This window comes from Corythoichthys intestinalis, chromosome 11 (genome assembly GCF_030265065.1).
Source record: "Corythoichthys intestinalis isolate RoL2023-P3 chromosome 11, ASM3026506v1, whole genome shotgun sequence".
Classification (NCBI taxonomy): domain Eukaryota; kingdom Metazoa; phylum Chordata; class Actinopteri; order Syngnathiformes; family Syngnathidae; genus Corythoichthys; species Corythoichthys intestinalis.
In genome coordinates this window covers 51781034-51793042 of record NC_080405.1, presented here as the reverse complement: position 1 = coordinate 51793042, position 12009 = coordinate 51781034, and the positions used below count along the sequence as shown (strand labels likewise).

General features: G+C 37.0%; 1 protein-coding gene across 3 annotated transcripts in view; it reads right to left on the bottom strand.

The window, feature by feature from the left end:
* The window catches only part of fam13b (family with sequence similarity 13 member B), a 108353-nt gene extending 97226 nt beyond the window's left edge, over positions 1-11127 (bottom strand). Inside the window, exon 1 of one of the 3 annotated variants that reach the window (XM_057849359.1) lies at positions 10708-11127. The gene's annotated coding sequence lies outside the window, so the exon portion shown is untranslated. The remainder of the gene's footprint in view (positions 1-10707) is intronic. The other 2 variants (XM_057849360.1, XM_057849361.1) reach the window with 2 other exon arrangements.
* Positions 11128-12009: the final 882 nt, after the last annotated feature.

Below are 12009 nucleotides of genomic sequence, written 5' to 3'. Positions count from 1 at the left end.
AGGTTCAGACAGAAATCACGATGCTAGATATAGGCCTACTTCCATTCGTGAAGTGTCGAGCTGTCAACCGGCGTCATCACCAACGTGTGCTGTGAATAATTTTTCCTGGGCGCCTTTGCCATCGTTAGCGTCGCGAAAGAACGATCCTGAATGGTTATTTTCGGTGAAAATATCACTGATATCATTGGTGTTACTATGCTCGTTGTGGATAGTCTTTTGTTGCATTCGGGAATTTACGTCACACTTCTGGGGTTGGGAATGCAGTACTGGCGGAGTGCTAAAAAAACGCAAATTATCCTCGCAGTTATACATTAGAACTGACACGGTTGTTTCGACGAACTAGTCCAACGTTTATATTCGTAAAATTACACCAAAATCCAAAAAATTCGTCACCTGCCCTTCAAATGAATTGAACGTCCTATACGGTCATTGACAGGCAATGAGTTAAGAAAGACAGAAATGTTGCACTTAAATATTGTCATGGTTTTCATTTTTAAATAGCTAATTGTTTTTTTTTAATGTTCGCATCGTAAAATTTGGTATATTTCCCGACATTGTACCAATCATTTTTGTAATGCCATGTTGTGAGATAGTTGTTATTATGAGACTTGAATTGCAAATTGTATGAGGTGTTACCCCTAGTCAAGTCTAGCAGACTCCTAACTAGTGCTGCAGCGATTAATCAATTAACTCGAGTATTCGATTAGAAAAAAAGATTCAAATTAAATTTTGCTGCCTCGAGTATTCGTTTAATTAAAGTGGCGTTGTAATGGTTTGTTTTTGAAAGTATTTGCATTTAGTTTTATTGATTTGGGTGGATACACTGCCCTCTATTCTGCCTCATTTTACATGGCCAAATCCATCTGCTCCCTGTTAAGACCAACATAAGCTATGTTTTTGTGTGAGTTTTTTTTTTTTTTTAATGCATTCATCATTTAGGGTATATTTAGCCCATTTTTGTGGGAATATGTGGCTGAACTTTTTGTTAAGAGAATTGCTAAAAATAAAAGTTAGTATTTTATAGTAGGGTTGTTCCGATCATGTTTTTTTGCTCTCGATCTGATCCCGATCGTTTTAGTTTGAGTATCTGCCGCTCCCGATATTTCCCGATCCGATTGTTTTTTTTTTGTTGCTCCTGATTCAATTCCAATCATTCCCGATAATTTTTCCCGATCATATACATTTTGGCAATGCATTAAGAAAAAAATGAATAAAACTCGGACGAATATATACATTCAACCAGGGGTCGCGTTAACCGAATATTTTCCGTCGTTGACCGATTTTTTAAAACGGTGATGGAAAAAACTGAAGTCCATCTGTCATTTTGACAGGTTGCAATTCACACCCTAGACCACAGGGTGGCGAGTGAGCATATTAATTAGCTATTGTCTCTTTTGATGCATGACGTCGTTGGCCTTACTCTGAAAAATGTCAAGGCAACTGAGTGTCCGAAGTTTCTTCAAAAAGCCCCAAAACGACGATGGTGTTGATAAAAGAGGTGAAAAAAGAGGGACTGCACAAGTGGGCACGCAATTCAAGTCCATGCGCACCAGGAGGAAAGTGTAAGACCGCGTTCAGGCCACAGTAGGTGAACTGTTAATTTCATTGTTCCATATGTAACCTCATCTGCTTGATGTGTGATGATGGCACGGTGTGGATTCTCTGTTAAGCTTGTTCGGACAGAATATTAATTTAAACTGAATGAAAACTAAATACTATTGAATATGTTGAAGCGGTATGCAATGTTAAGAGTCTTGTTAGCTCGAATTGCTGTGTCCGGCCGCTATAGCTCTGCTGCTCTCTGTGAACTTTTGTACATGTCTTCACATGATCAAACTTAAGTAAATGTTCTTTTCTTTAAAGAAAGTTTGTAGTGTTTACTTTGGAATCGCTGCATTCGCGGCCATTTTTAACGTCACGCGCATGCGCAAAACCGCAAGATAGCAATTTTTGATGGGTTGCAAAATTTGTCAGAACACCGGAACGCGCGCGGCTCTTAAGTGTCTCTGTCACGTGACTGTGTTGTAGCCGGTAACGCGCTCAGCCAAATGGACACACAAGTACGGAAGGTGAATTATGCCAAACAAAGGGTCACCACAATGTCATTATCATCATTTTAAAAAGTTAAGTGACGGGTAAAAATAGATTATGACCGGATTTTTATGACCCTGTCAGTCAAAATGACAGACAACGGAAAAGTCTAGCGCAACCTCTGCATTCAACATACAGTACATAATAAACAAATACAGTAGTATTTGTTTATTATGACAATAAATCCTCAAGATGGCATTTACATTATTAACACTCTTTCTGTGAGAGGGATCCACGGATAGAAAGACTTGTAATTCTTAAAGGATAAATGTGACTTTGTATATTGCGACAAAATATTGCCATCTCGTGTATTTGTTGAGCTTTCAGTAAATGATACTGTAGCCATTTAACTTCTGCCCAAATGCATGATGGGAAGTGCAACCATGACTGTGCGTCGTGGTACCAATTGATAGATCTTCTCTGCGTTGGGAAATAACATAGGGTGTTAAGAAAAAGATCAACTACTACCTTACCTCCCCACATTGCTTCCCACGATACAATCGTTGGGAGAAGGATTGTAAGCTTTGGCCATTTAAAAAAAGGCTTCAAAGGTTCCAAAATTCACACTACTCATTTTACGCTGCCTTTTAGCTCAACATACTGTATGGGTAAAACGGCGCCATTATAGATTGAACGCGACAATGCGTGAGTGGGTCGTGCAGCGCATGCGTTAATTGCGTTAAATATTGTAACGTGACAATGTAAAAAATATTAATTCTAGCCATTAACGCGATAAATTTGATAATCCTACCTTAAGCTTAAACTAAAGATTCTGGAAGAGTGTAACACATTATAACAAAAAAAGGCATGTCTGATATTTTTTTGCCGATTCCGATACTTTGAAAATGACGTGATCGGACCCGATCGATCGGCGGCTCTATTTTATAGCATGTAAGCTAGCAGACTTTTGCTATGTAAGTTAGTCAATTGTTCTTTTGTTGTACATAGATCTTTTTCTTTATACCGTTTGAGGCTCAGCTCAGGTATTTAAAATTTTTTATGTTCTTTATCCGATTACTCGGTTATTCAAACTAACTAGTTCATGGATTAATCGACTACTAAAATAATCGATAGCTACAGCCCTACTCCTAACAGCTAGAAAGAAATGCTTCAGGATGACGTCAGATGGGATTTGCTTCTTAATGGAACAGTCCAGAATGGCTCTGAAAAGGTTTCTGTCTGCGAGTCTTAAATCCAATGTTAATGCGTGTCAATGTGACAATGAAAGACATTGTCTAAAGACAACAATGAAAGTAAGTAGGTGCTAAAATATGGGCAAACATGTGTCAGGGAGAGGAAAGAGCTTGAAAGAGAAAAGAGTAGAAACTTTTTAAATTTTAACATAGCCCAAAGCCAGTTTGACTTAATAAATGCATGATGGGCATGTCTAATGTATGGTGAGTGGTCTGCAAAAAATTCTCATGAAGCTGTGACTGATTTCTGTTGGGAGGGCCCATTTTAGGCTTATTTTGATTAGATTTGTAATTGCATATATCAAACATAACAGTTAAATCTAAGGACATAAATCAAAATCTTGTTTTCGATCTTTTGGAACTGACTTGAGCTTCCTGTTTTATGATCAGTCATTTATCTCACCAATGTTCACATACAATGGCAAAAACTCAGATTCTATGCAATTTAGCGTAGTATTGCCCATCAAGTATGCAAGGCTGTAATTTTCTGCAATTGGAAAAAGTCTAAAAGATGTTTTCTTTGGAGGACTCTTGGAAATAGTGAATATGAGCCTGCGATAGCAGGCTTCCTGTGTTCCAACGACTTCTTGAGATTTGGTCTGGAGAGAAAGCCAACACCAACCCCCAACTAGGATTTAACATGTATATTATATGCAGAAGTCAGAAAACAATATGAGCTCACTACAGGTGCATGAAAATACACCCACAAAAATATGTGAGAGATGCTTATCCGAACATGTGGAATGAACCATACATAACATCTACCAACTGACATTATGTTTTTATGTGTCACAGTTCACCATTCTGCTTGTCAATCTGGCAATTAATCTTTGTAATAAAGTAATATCTATCACTGAACGAATGGTCAAATGCGCACCTAATTCATAAAACTAATTACAGCTCCGACATTGTGCCATAGTTTCCCATAGGGGGCCGGGACAGGCAGGGCGTCGCGGAAGCTTTCGCTGCGATAAACTCAAACACATGCTGGGTTCCAACGCCGGATTTAGGTAGAAACAGGACAAAGGTTTTAGCGCATACAAGAGGGCTGGAGTGTCTTAAGAGTGATTTGGTCGAGGATTCAAAGTCATTATTATATAAAATAGCACCATACATGCACTTTAAAACATTGTGAATTTTTTTTTTTTTTTAATTAGGGTAACTTTAACTTCAAATATTTACGTAAAATGAATGATAACTTCCTGGTTTTTTGCTTTTAACCGAAAATCTAGACTGTTTTATGTTCATTTCTATAGAAATTCCTGGATTTATGCATTTATTTACAAGAATTTTCAACTTAAAAATGTCTTTGTTTTGTGATGGCATCCATGTTGGATTTTGTATCCATGCACAATAGTGTAACTTTACATTCAAATAATAAGTTAATTGTCGTCCAACTGCTCGTTTTTTGGCAAAAAACCCCACACAAACAAAACCCTGAAATTTCGACATTTCTGCATCGATAACAAAAAAATTCAGCTTTTATGCGTTTTATTTTATGTAACACTTCAATCCAAAAAACGACAAGAGGCAGATAGGAACAGTTGAGGAACTCATGAACAGCTTCCTTGCTAAAGCCATCTCCACCCTGAACTGCCATATGTAACACCACATCACCCCATGTCCAATATTCATTTACATGGAATATTCTATGTCCAATACAATTTACGTGCAACATTAACGTGCAATATTCTAATGCATTCACTGTCAACTGCTGCTACTTCACATCAATTATTTGCACTGCCTGAACATAGGACTATCTCGTACACATTTTATATTTATTTACATTTTATACTTGCAAGTCACTTTTGAGATTTTTACTTGTTCAGCACTGTAAAGGGAGATGCGCCGCAATTTCATTGTACAACTGTATAATGACAATAAAGGGCTATTCTATTCTATTCTATAGCCTGCAAGACCTGCTGAGGCAATAGTGACATCAGAATTCAACCTAAATAAGTTGTGACTGTAAATGAAAAATGCAAAATTTGTTTTTGTTGAGCAAAATTAAGATGATTCTGCATGCTTTGCTGTAGTAGTGAGGATTGATTTGTTAGCTGTTGAAAACTTATGTCAAAATTGCACTAAATTAAAAAAAATTAAGTTGCTATTTTGGGCAAAAACTTCTTTGTTATGTTAAATATTGCTATTGATCCTGAAAATTTAGGTTATTATCTCTGCATTTGGTGATTTTTTTTTTTTTGCATCTAGCGTAAAATCTGAGAATTTTGTAGCCATTTTAAGTTTTGTTATACTTATATAAAAAATAATGAGGATTTTTTTTTTAAAGGGATCGACTTTGAATTTTTCAATGTCGCTGCTCATGGAGACTCATATATGCCTAAGGGAGGTGCCTGTTTTGGTCTTAGGTTGCTAGCGGCTTGGGTTTTGAAAATATTGGAATTTTAAGTTTTTAAAAACAGGCCCCCTACGGAGAGGCCCCGCGCCATTACCCGTCAACTGATATGACTCATTTATTCAGTGAGCACAGAATATCCAAACGGAAACTTTGAGCCACATGATGACACTATACTAAGCTGGACTAAAGCTGATTAGCATGTGACAGAGGGGCTCACTACACCTACCACCTACTTTTCATTTAGAGACCACCAGTCAGTGGATAAATTTGTTCACATTCCAAAACTGTACTGAATACAAAATGTACCTTTGTCGACTAACTTTAGCAGAGCATGCCATCAGCTTAGTTGTTGTTACTTCCCACTATTGTTTAAAGTATTATTGATAACTTGTTACTTCCTGCTTGTTTGCCTGCCTGGTCGCTGTTTTCATGCGGTCTCTTTGTTAACTTCATGCTTGACAGCTGCTGTGTCGGTCCACCGCTTGACAAGCAGATGGAAATGACGGGGAGGCGAGTGTTATTCGAGTATAGTATGGAGTGGATGGGCCCTTAGAAAATAAGTGGAGACACGGCGGGACTGCTGGAGAACAGCGGGATTTGTTTTTAGGGGCGCACACTTGCCGGTGTTGCTCAGGTGTGGAAATTTCCATCTCACAGACAGGCAGGGAAAACTACAACGATGGACAGGGAAGGCAATCCTTTTAAGTGGGAAGGCAGCAGCATTGTCACTATTCGATGAAAAAGTCCCATATAGGGGTGTCAAAATCAACCGATTAGTTGAGCCGAGTGATGTATAGATTCATCGTTTAGAGGGATTGTCTAACTTTTAATTGTCCAAATCATTTTATTTCTACAGTAAATATTTATGTGTTTTCTGCAGTTCTCAATAGTGATATTTGCAAATATTTGCTTTTTTCTTTGGATTCATATTTTTGCTATTTTCCGACAAGCTATGGACCAAACCAGTAACTGAATGGTGTTCACTTTATGGGGAGAACATTGAAATTTTAATCAATAATGAAAAATATGGGTTAATTGAACTCGAAACCCTGCGAATGAATATAAAAATCGAAAAAGTAGCTCTCAGGTTCAAAAACGCTACTGAGTACAATGCTGATTATTTGGTTGCAATTAAGCATTAAACAAAAATATTTTGCTAACTGACAGTAATTGTGGAATAATGATAATGTAATTTTTTTAATGGAAACTAAGATTTCATCTGATTATTCTATTACTCGATAGAATGGTGGGTAGAATAATAGATTTTAAGAATATTTAACAGTGACAATATGAGTTGTCTGATTATGACTTTTTAACAGATATCCTGATATTGCTGTCCAACTCAAAATATCTGATACCAATAGCTAATCATATGAATCAATATCATGGTACTGTCCCACCAAATTATTTTTAAACAAGAAAAAAATATAAAAATGCTTGTCTTTATTAAATGCTACATTGATTGAGTCCACTCAAATCTGCTGAAGCTGCTCGCTTACACACAATGCTAAACGATGATTGGCGCATGCGGCGCTTTGAAGCTTCGGGTTCCAGGCATCTGTGGCAAGATCAAACATTAAACGTCTGTCAGTCATTGTTAACTTTAATAAGCGCGAAGTTGCGAGGAAAAAAAAAACACAGACAACCCAATTGTTGAATTCATTATTTGTTAAGTTGTATGATAATGACTTTTTAACCGCTATCTAGATATTGTTCAACTCCAAAAATCCAATACCGATATCGATATTTGTGGTAGTGGACTTAACGTGCAATTGCTAATTGTATTGCGATGTCCCACTGTCTGCTTTGATCATGATAAATGTAACAACTTCAAGGTTTTCCAAATGAAATAAACATTCTGTGAAAATAGAGAACTTCCAACTGAAATTATGGAAAGTATATGTCTCATATAAACAATATATATTGAAATGAGCCAAAATGTCCATAATTAAATAAAAAAAGAATAATTCACAATTAAATCACGTTTACCCCAAAGAGCCACTAAGGGGCGACCAAAGCATTACAAATTCATGCCAGCAATCATAGGAAATGGCAATACAATGACGATTCCCAGGATGCATTTTGCTGGGCTTCCGCACAGATTTTTGTATTTATTACTCTACTTAGTGACTATTTCTTTCTGGTAAAGCGGTAGTCACATGTAATTAGTTAGAAATATATTTTTGTTTCAGTCAATTATTGTTAATTTTTCACCATGAATGGAGATGGTCTGCTCACATAACAAATCCCAAGCATCTTAATTCAACATGAATAACTGCTATGCTAAGCTGTGACAAGCCATTGTACAAAGGCAGCAGCCACATATCTTCTACATTCACATTGAAAACAACATGCACATTGGCCCAAACCCAATAATGAAAAACTGATATCAATATTATTCGATAACATTTTATAAGGCTTTTATTGGCCAATATTATAGGGTAGTGAGTAGTGACAACCCAATTTACGGGAGTAAATCCATGATAAATAGTAGTCTATTGATTCTAGTGACAGGGAATAAATCACAAATTTGTATGACAAATGTTTTGACTGAAAACATGGATATTGTGTGCAATCCAATTTACAAAGTCAATAAATTGATGCTGTCTGTTTTTTGAAAAATGAGTCTTTTTTTTTTTTTTTTTTTTAATGGCCAAGAGATACCATGACCCGAATAACCACTGACCCCCACCCGGGGCTAGCTCAATAATTTATCAGAGTTGTGGCGTCTAAACTAGGCAAGGACATTCTCGCTTTCAAAGTCATGATGTTGTTTCTGGACCTCCTCTTCATACTGTTGTGAAAAATGATTCTAGTATGCAAGTATTCCCATAGTCCAGAACTCAAAGTTGAACACAAACAAAGTGGGTTGTGGACACTGGTTTGCTATTCAAGTTTTTTTTTTTCCCCCTGACAGATTATCTTCTCTTTCCCACTTAAAAACTCACCAATTTAGTGGAAAAACCGGACTACTCTGATAAATTTGGGATGTTTAAACTCCATGCACCACGAGGCTGCCAAAGCCTTAGCTAATATGAAAGTGGTTGTTTTATTTTTTTGAATTTAGATTCAAAGCATTTCAACTATGTTTTTCACTTAAAATTTAAAATAAATAAAACAAATGAATGAATAAATTGCGCACACACAAAAATAACTATAAACTCATAGAAAGGAACAGTCTGAGCAGTGGATTAAAAGATCTGCATTAATATCAAATGAAGTCTCCTTTAGAAGAGGTCGCGTATATGCATTATGTTTTCATAAAATAAAGAAAATTGAATCCTGCAAAGACATGAAAGTTATCCGTTGGCATGTTCAACATAATTGAAATTAATTGCAGAAAATGGAACTGTCGAGTCATGTTTTTGTGGCTCCAAGCCCATTTGGCTAACATGCACCAGCATACTAGAACATTCCATTAGAGGGAAGGAATAACTGGAAGTAAAATAATCAGAGGAATAATGGAAATTATCACCATTGAAATGCAACGGGAAAAAAATGTCATTAATGATGAATTACAAAAATAGAACAGAGAACAAAGGTGTTAATAGTCAGGAATCGAAGGACATCTCAACCGCAAGACTGCCTGAAAGCCAACACCAAACCACCGTGAGAAACAAATACACTTGAATTTAAATGATGACACATTCCTGAGAAACACCTGTTTAAACCATCACTTTGAACACTCTCGATGTCTACTGAAATGTCCAATAAGTGATTCCTCACTCTTCTGTTGTGGTTATAAGCATAATTGTCAGTGAACAATGACATGCAGAACAAGGCTGTAACATCTTATTCTGCCACAGAATTCATGTCCCTAAATTCTTAGATTTAGAGACATGGGAATCAAGTATTATCATGAGAACATGAACAATATTTTAGATGCAATAAAAATGCAAGTGAGGGCTGCATTCTCTATTTAAATTGTGAGTGCACAGGCGTTAAGAGAAGAAATCTTCAAAATCATACGGAAGCACTGCTAGGAAAATAAACATCATATATGATATTAACAATGCTATTAAATTGTAATAATTAAACTTAACCCCTAGACACACCAGAATGGAATCATAAACACATGCCTTACCAACGTCTTAGATATACACTAAAAAGATCAAATAATTACACAAACAGGGAAGGGTCGACTGCAAGCAACGATCACCATGAAAATAAAGACATTATTGGCATGGAAACACAAAAGAAATCGGTATTTTTACTGTGTAACGGAAATGTGTTTAAAGGTCAAGAAAACCTCCAAAATTGCTGATTTGGAACATTTCTAGCACCAGAGACTCCACAGCAAAAAAAAAAAAAAAAAAAAAAAACGTATTCGTATTTATTGATAACAAATAATAAATATTCAAATAAATACCCTTTTGCTAACTGTAAGCTAGCAGTTAGCTCCCTGAGAAACAAACCGAATTTAAATCTCGTACGCTTTAACTTCAAGAGTAGAAATATCTATTGCCATGCCCAAATACATCCCTAAACGCATTCCAGCAAAGGTAAATGACGACTGAAAGTCTTATAACCACAATTATAATTAATTAATAAATCCATATTGCAACATTTTCACCATACAAACGCAAGTGAAAGCTGCAATTTTTACAACTTATCATTCATGACAGGTGTAATAAAAATGGCGTTTAAATGCACAGGAACAAAAAAATAACGCTGCTTGTCAATATATCAACTGCTACAACAGCTTCAAATGTACCTATTAGTTTAATATTGCCTTTGCCGTTCGAAAAAAAGATTTTCCCCCCTGCTTTGTCAATCTCGGATGTGATGGAACGAACCTATAACCCCTCGGCGAACCGCTAGTTAGCTTCCCACATACATCCCGATTTAAACCACAAATCGTCAATTTATGTTCATAATTACAATGCACTTCATGTATCAATTAACACATAAATAATATAATTAAATTATTGTGCAATGCACATCGTTTCCTAACGTAAAAAATGCGTCCATCCCCGTCAGTTTTAGCGAGGCTAGCGCTTTGCTTCCCTTGAAGTGAACGAGAGACGCTAAGCTATTAGCACAGGAGCTAGGCGCCAGGCTTACCAGGTCAAAACAAGCACGGACGCGGGCCGAGGAGCATCGATTCCCGGTTTGCTTTCGCCGGATAGCCCGCTGGCGTCTGACCCCGGTTGGGGTCGGATGACCAAAAAAAAGTGTAGGATCACAGCGGGCGCTGCAAACGACTCGTCGGGCTTGTTGCACTGAGGATGCTTGCCAAAAAAAAAAAGGGAACAGCCGCCTGCCTGTTCGATGCCCGCTTTGCTGTTGCAAGTCGTCGCCGAGGCTCGCGCACACACCTCCGGGGACGGAGCTGCCAAATACTCACCCCGCCTTCTTTTCTCAGCAGCAGCGCAAAGGGGAAGCAGCTGCCGAATAGTGACCCCGCCCGGGTTCAAAACAGTATTTACACTACGATTCGACTCCCTTTTGGCTCACAAATGTCTTAATTCGAAGACATGAAATGTTTTGTTTGGTTTTGCAAGGCCAGTAAAGGAAACTCGCACGTCGCTGACGTCACGTCTTACGCAGGCATTCTGAAAAACAAATCATTTTGCTATGTTCGACTGTTCTATGTATTTATATGTTATAGAATTATACAATGTCAATCCTTTCAGGGGCAGTGGTCGGTACGTTGGACAGCTAACTAAAAGCTGAAAATCTAAAGTTTTTTTTTTTTTTTTTTTTTTTTTAATTTCAAATTAGGTTTAGGTTTGTAAGTTTTTAGTTTCGTAAAATTGATTTATTCAAGAACTTTCTCGAGTTGAGATTTTCATCGTAACGTTATTACTGGCGAATTAGCTCTGCACTGGCATCTTGTGGAGGAATCCAACATTGCGCACTTTGGTGTGACATGCCCATTTTTAAAAGATGAATTATTCCGTAAATTTACTAAATCACTGACGTTTATGAAAAACGAAGCCGGTTATGAATTGAATGATTTATAACTACTTCAATGTATACGCTCTATTGATATGAAATGGGGACACAATTTATGTCGTTTTACGAATGGCACTGATACAAAATGGCCGACAAGTGACGATAGCAGTCGTGATTGGTTTACAATGCACTTTAGCATCTAGCTGTATATAAACCATGAACGCAGCAGTCTTACACTGCGATCTAGTGGTCAAATGCGTTATAAACACGTCAAAAACGCACCATAAAACAATTATTTCAATGGCGTCTCACTATTTTCACGACACTTTTGTTGCAAATACGTGTTTTAAGTTGTTTATATTTTTAAATGCATTTCAAAACACTCAAAGCGTATGGAAAAAGTAACTGATTTCCAGAAAATTCTAGAACTACCTTGCGATTAACATGGTAAGGTTTTGTTGGCGCATT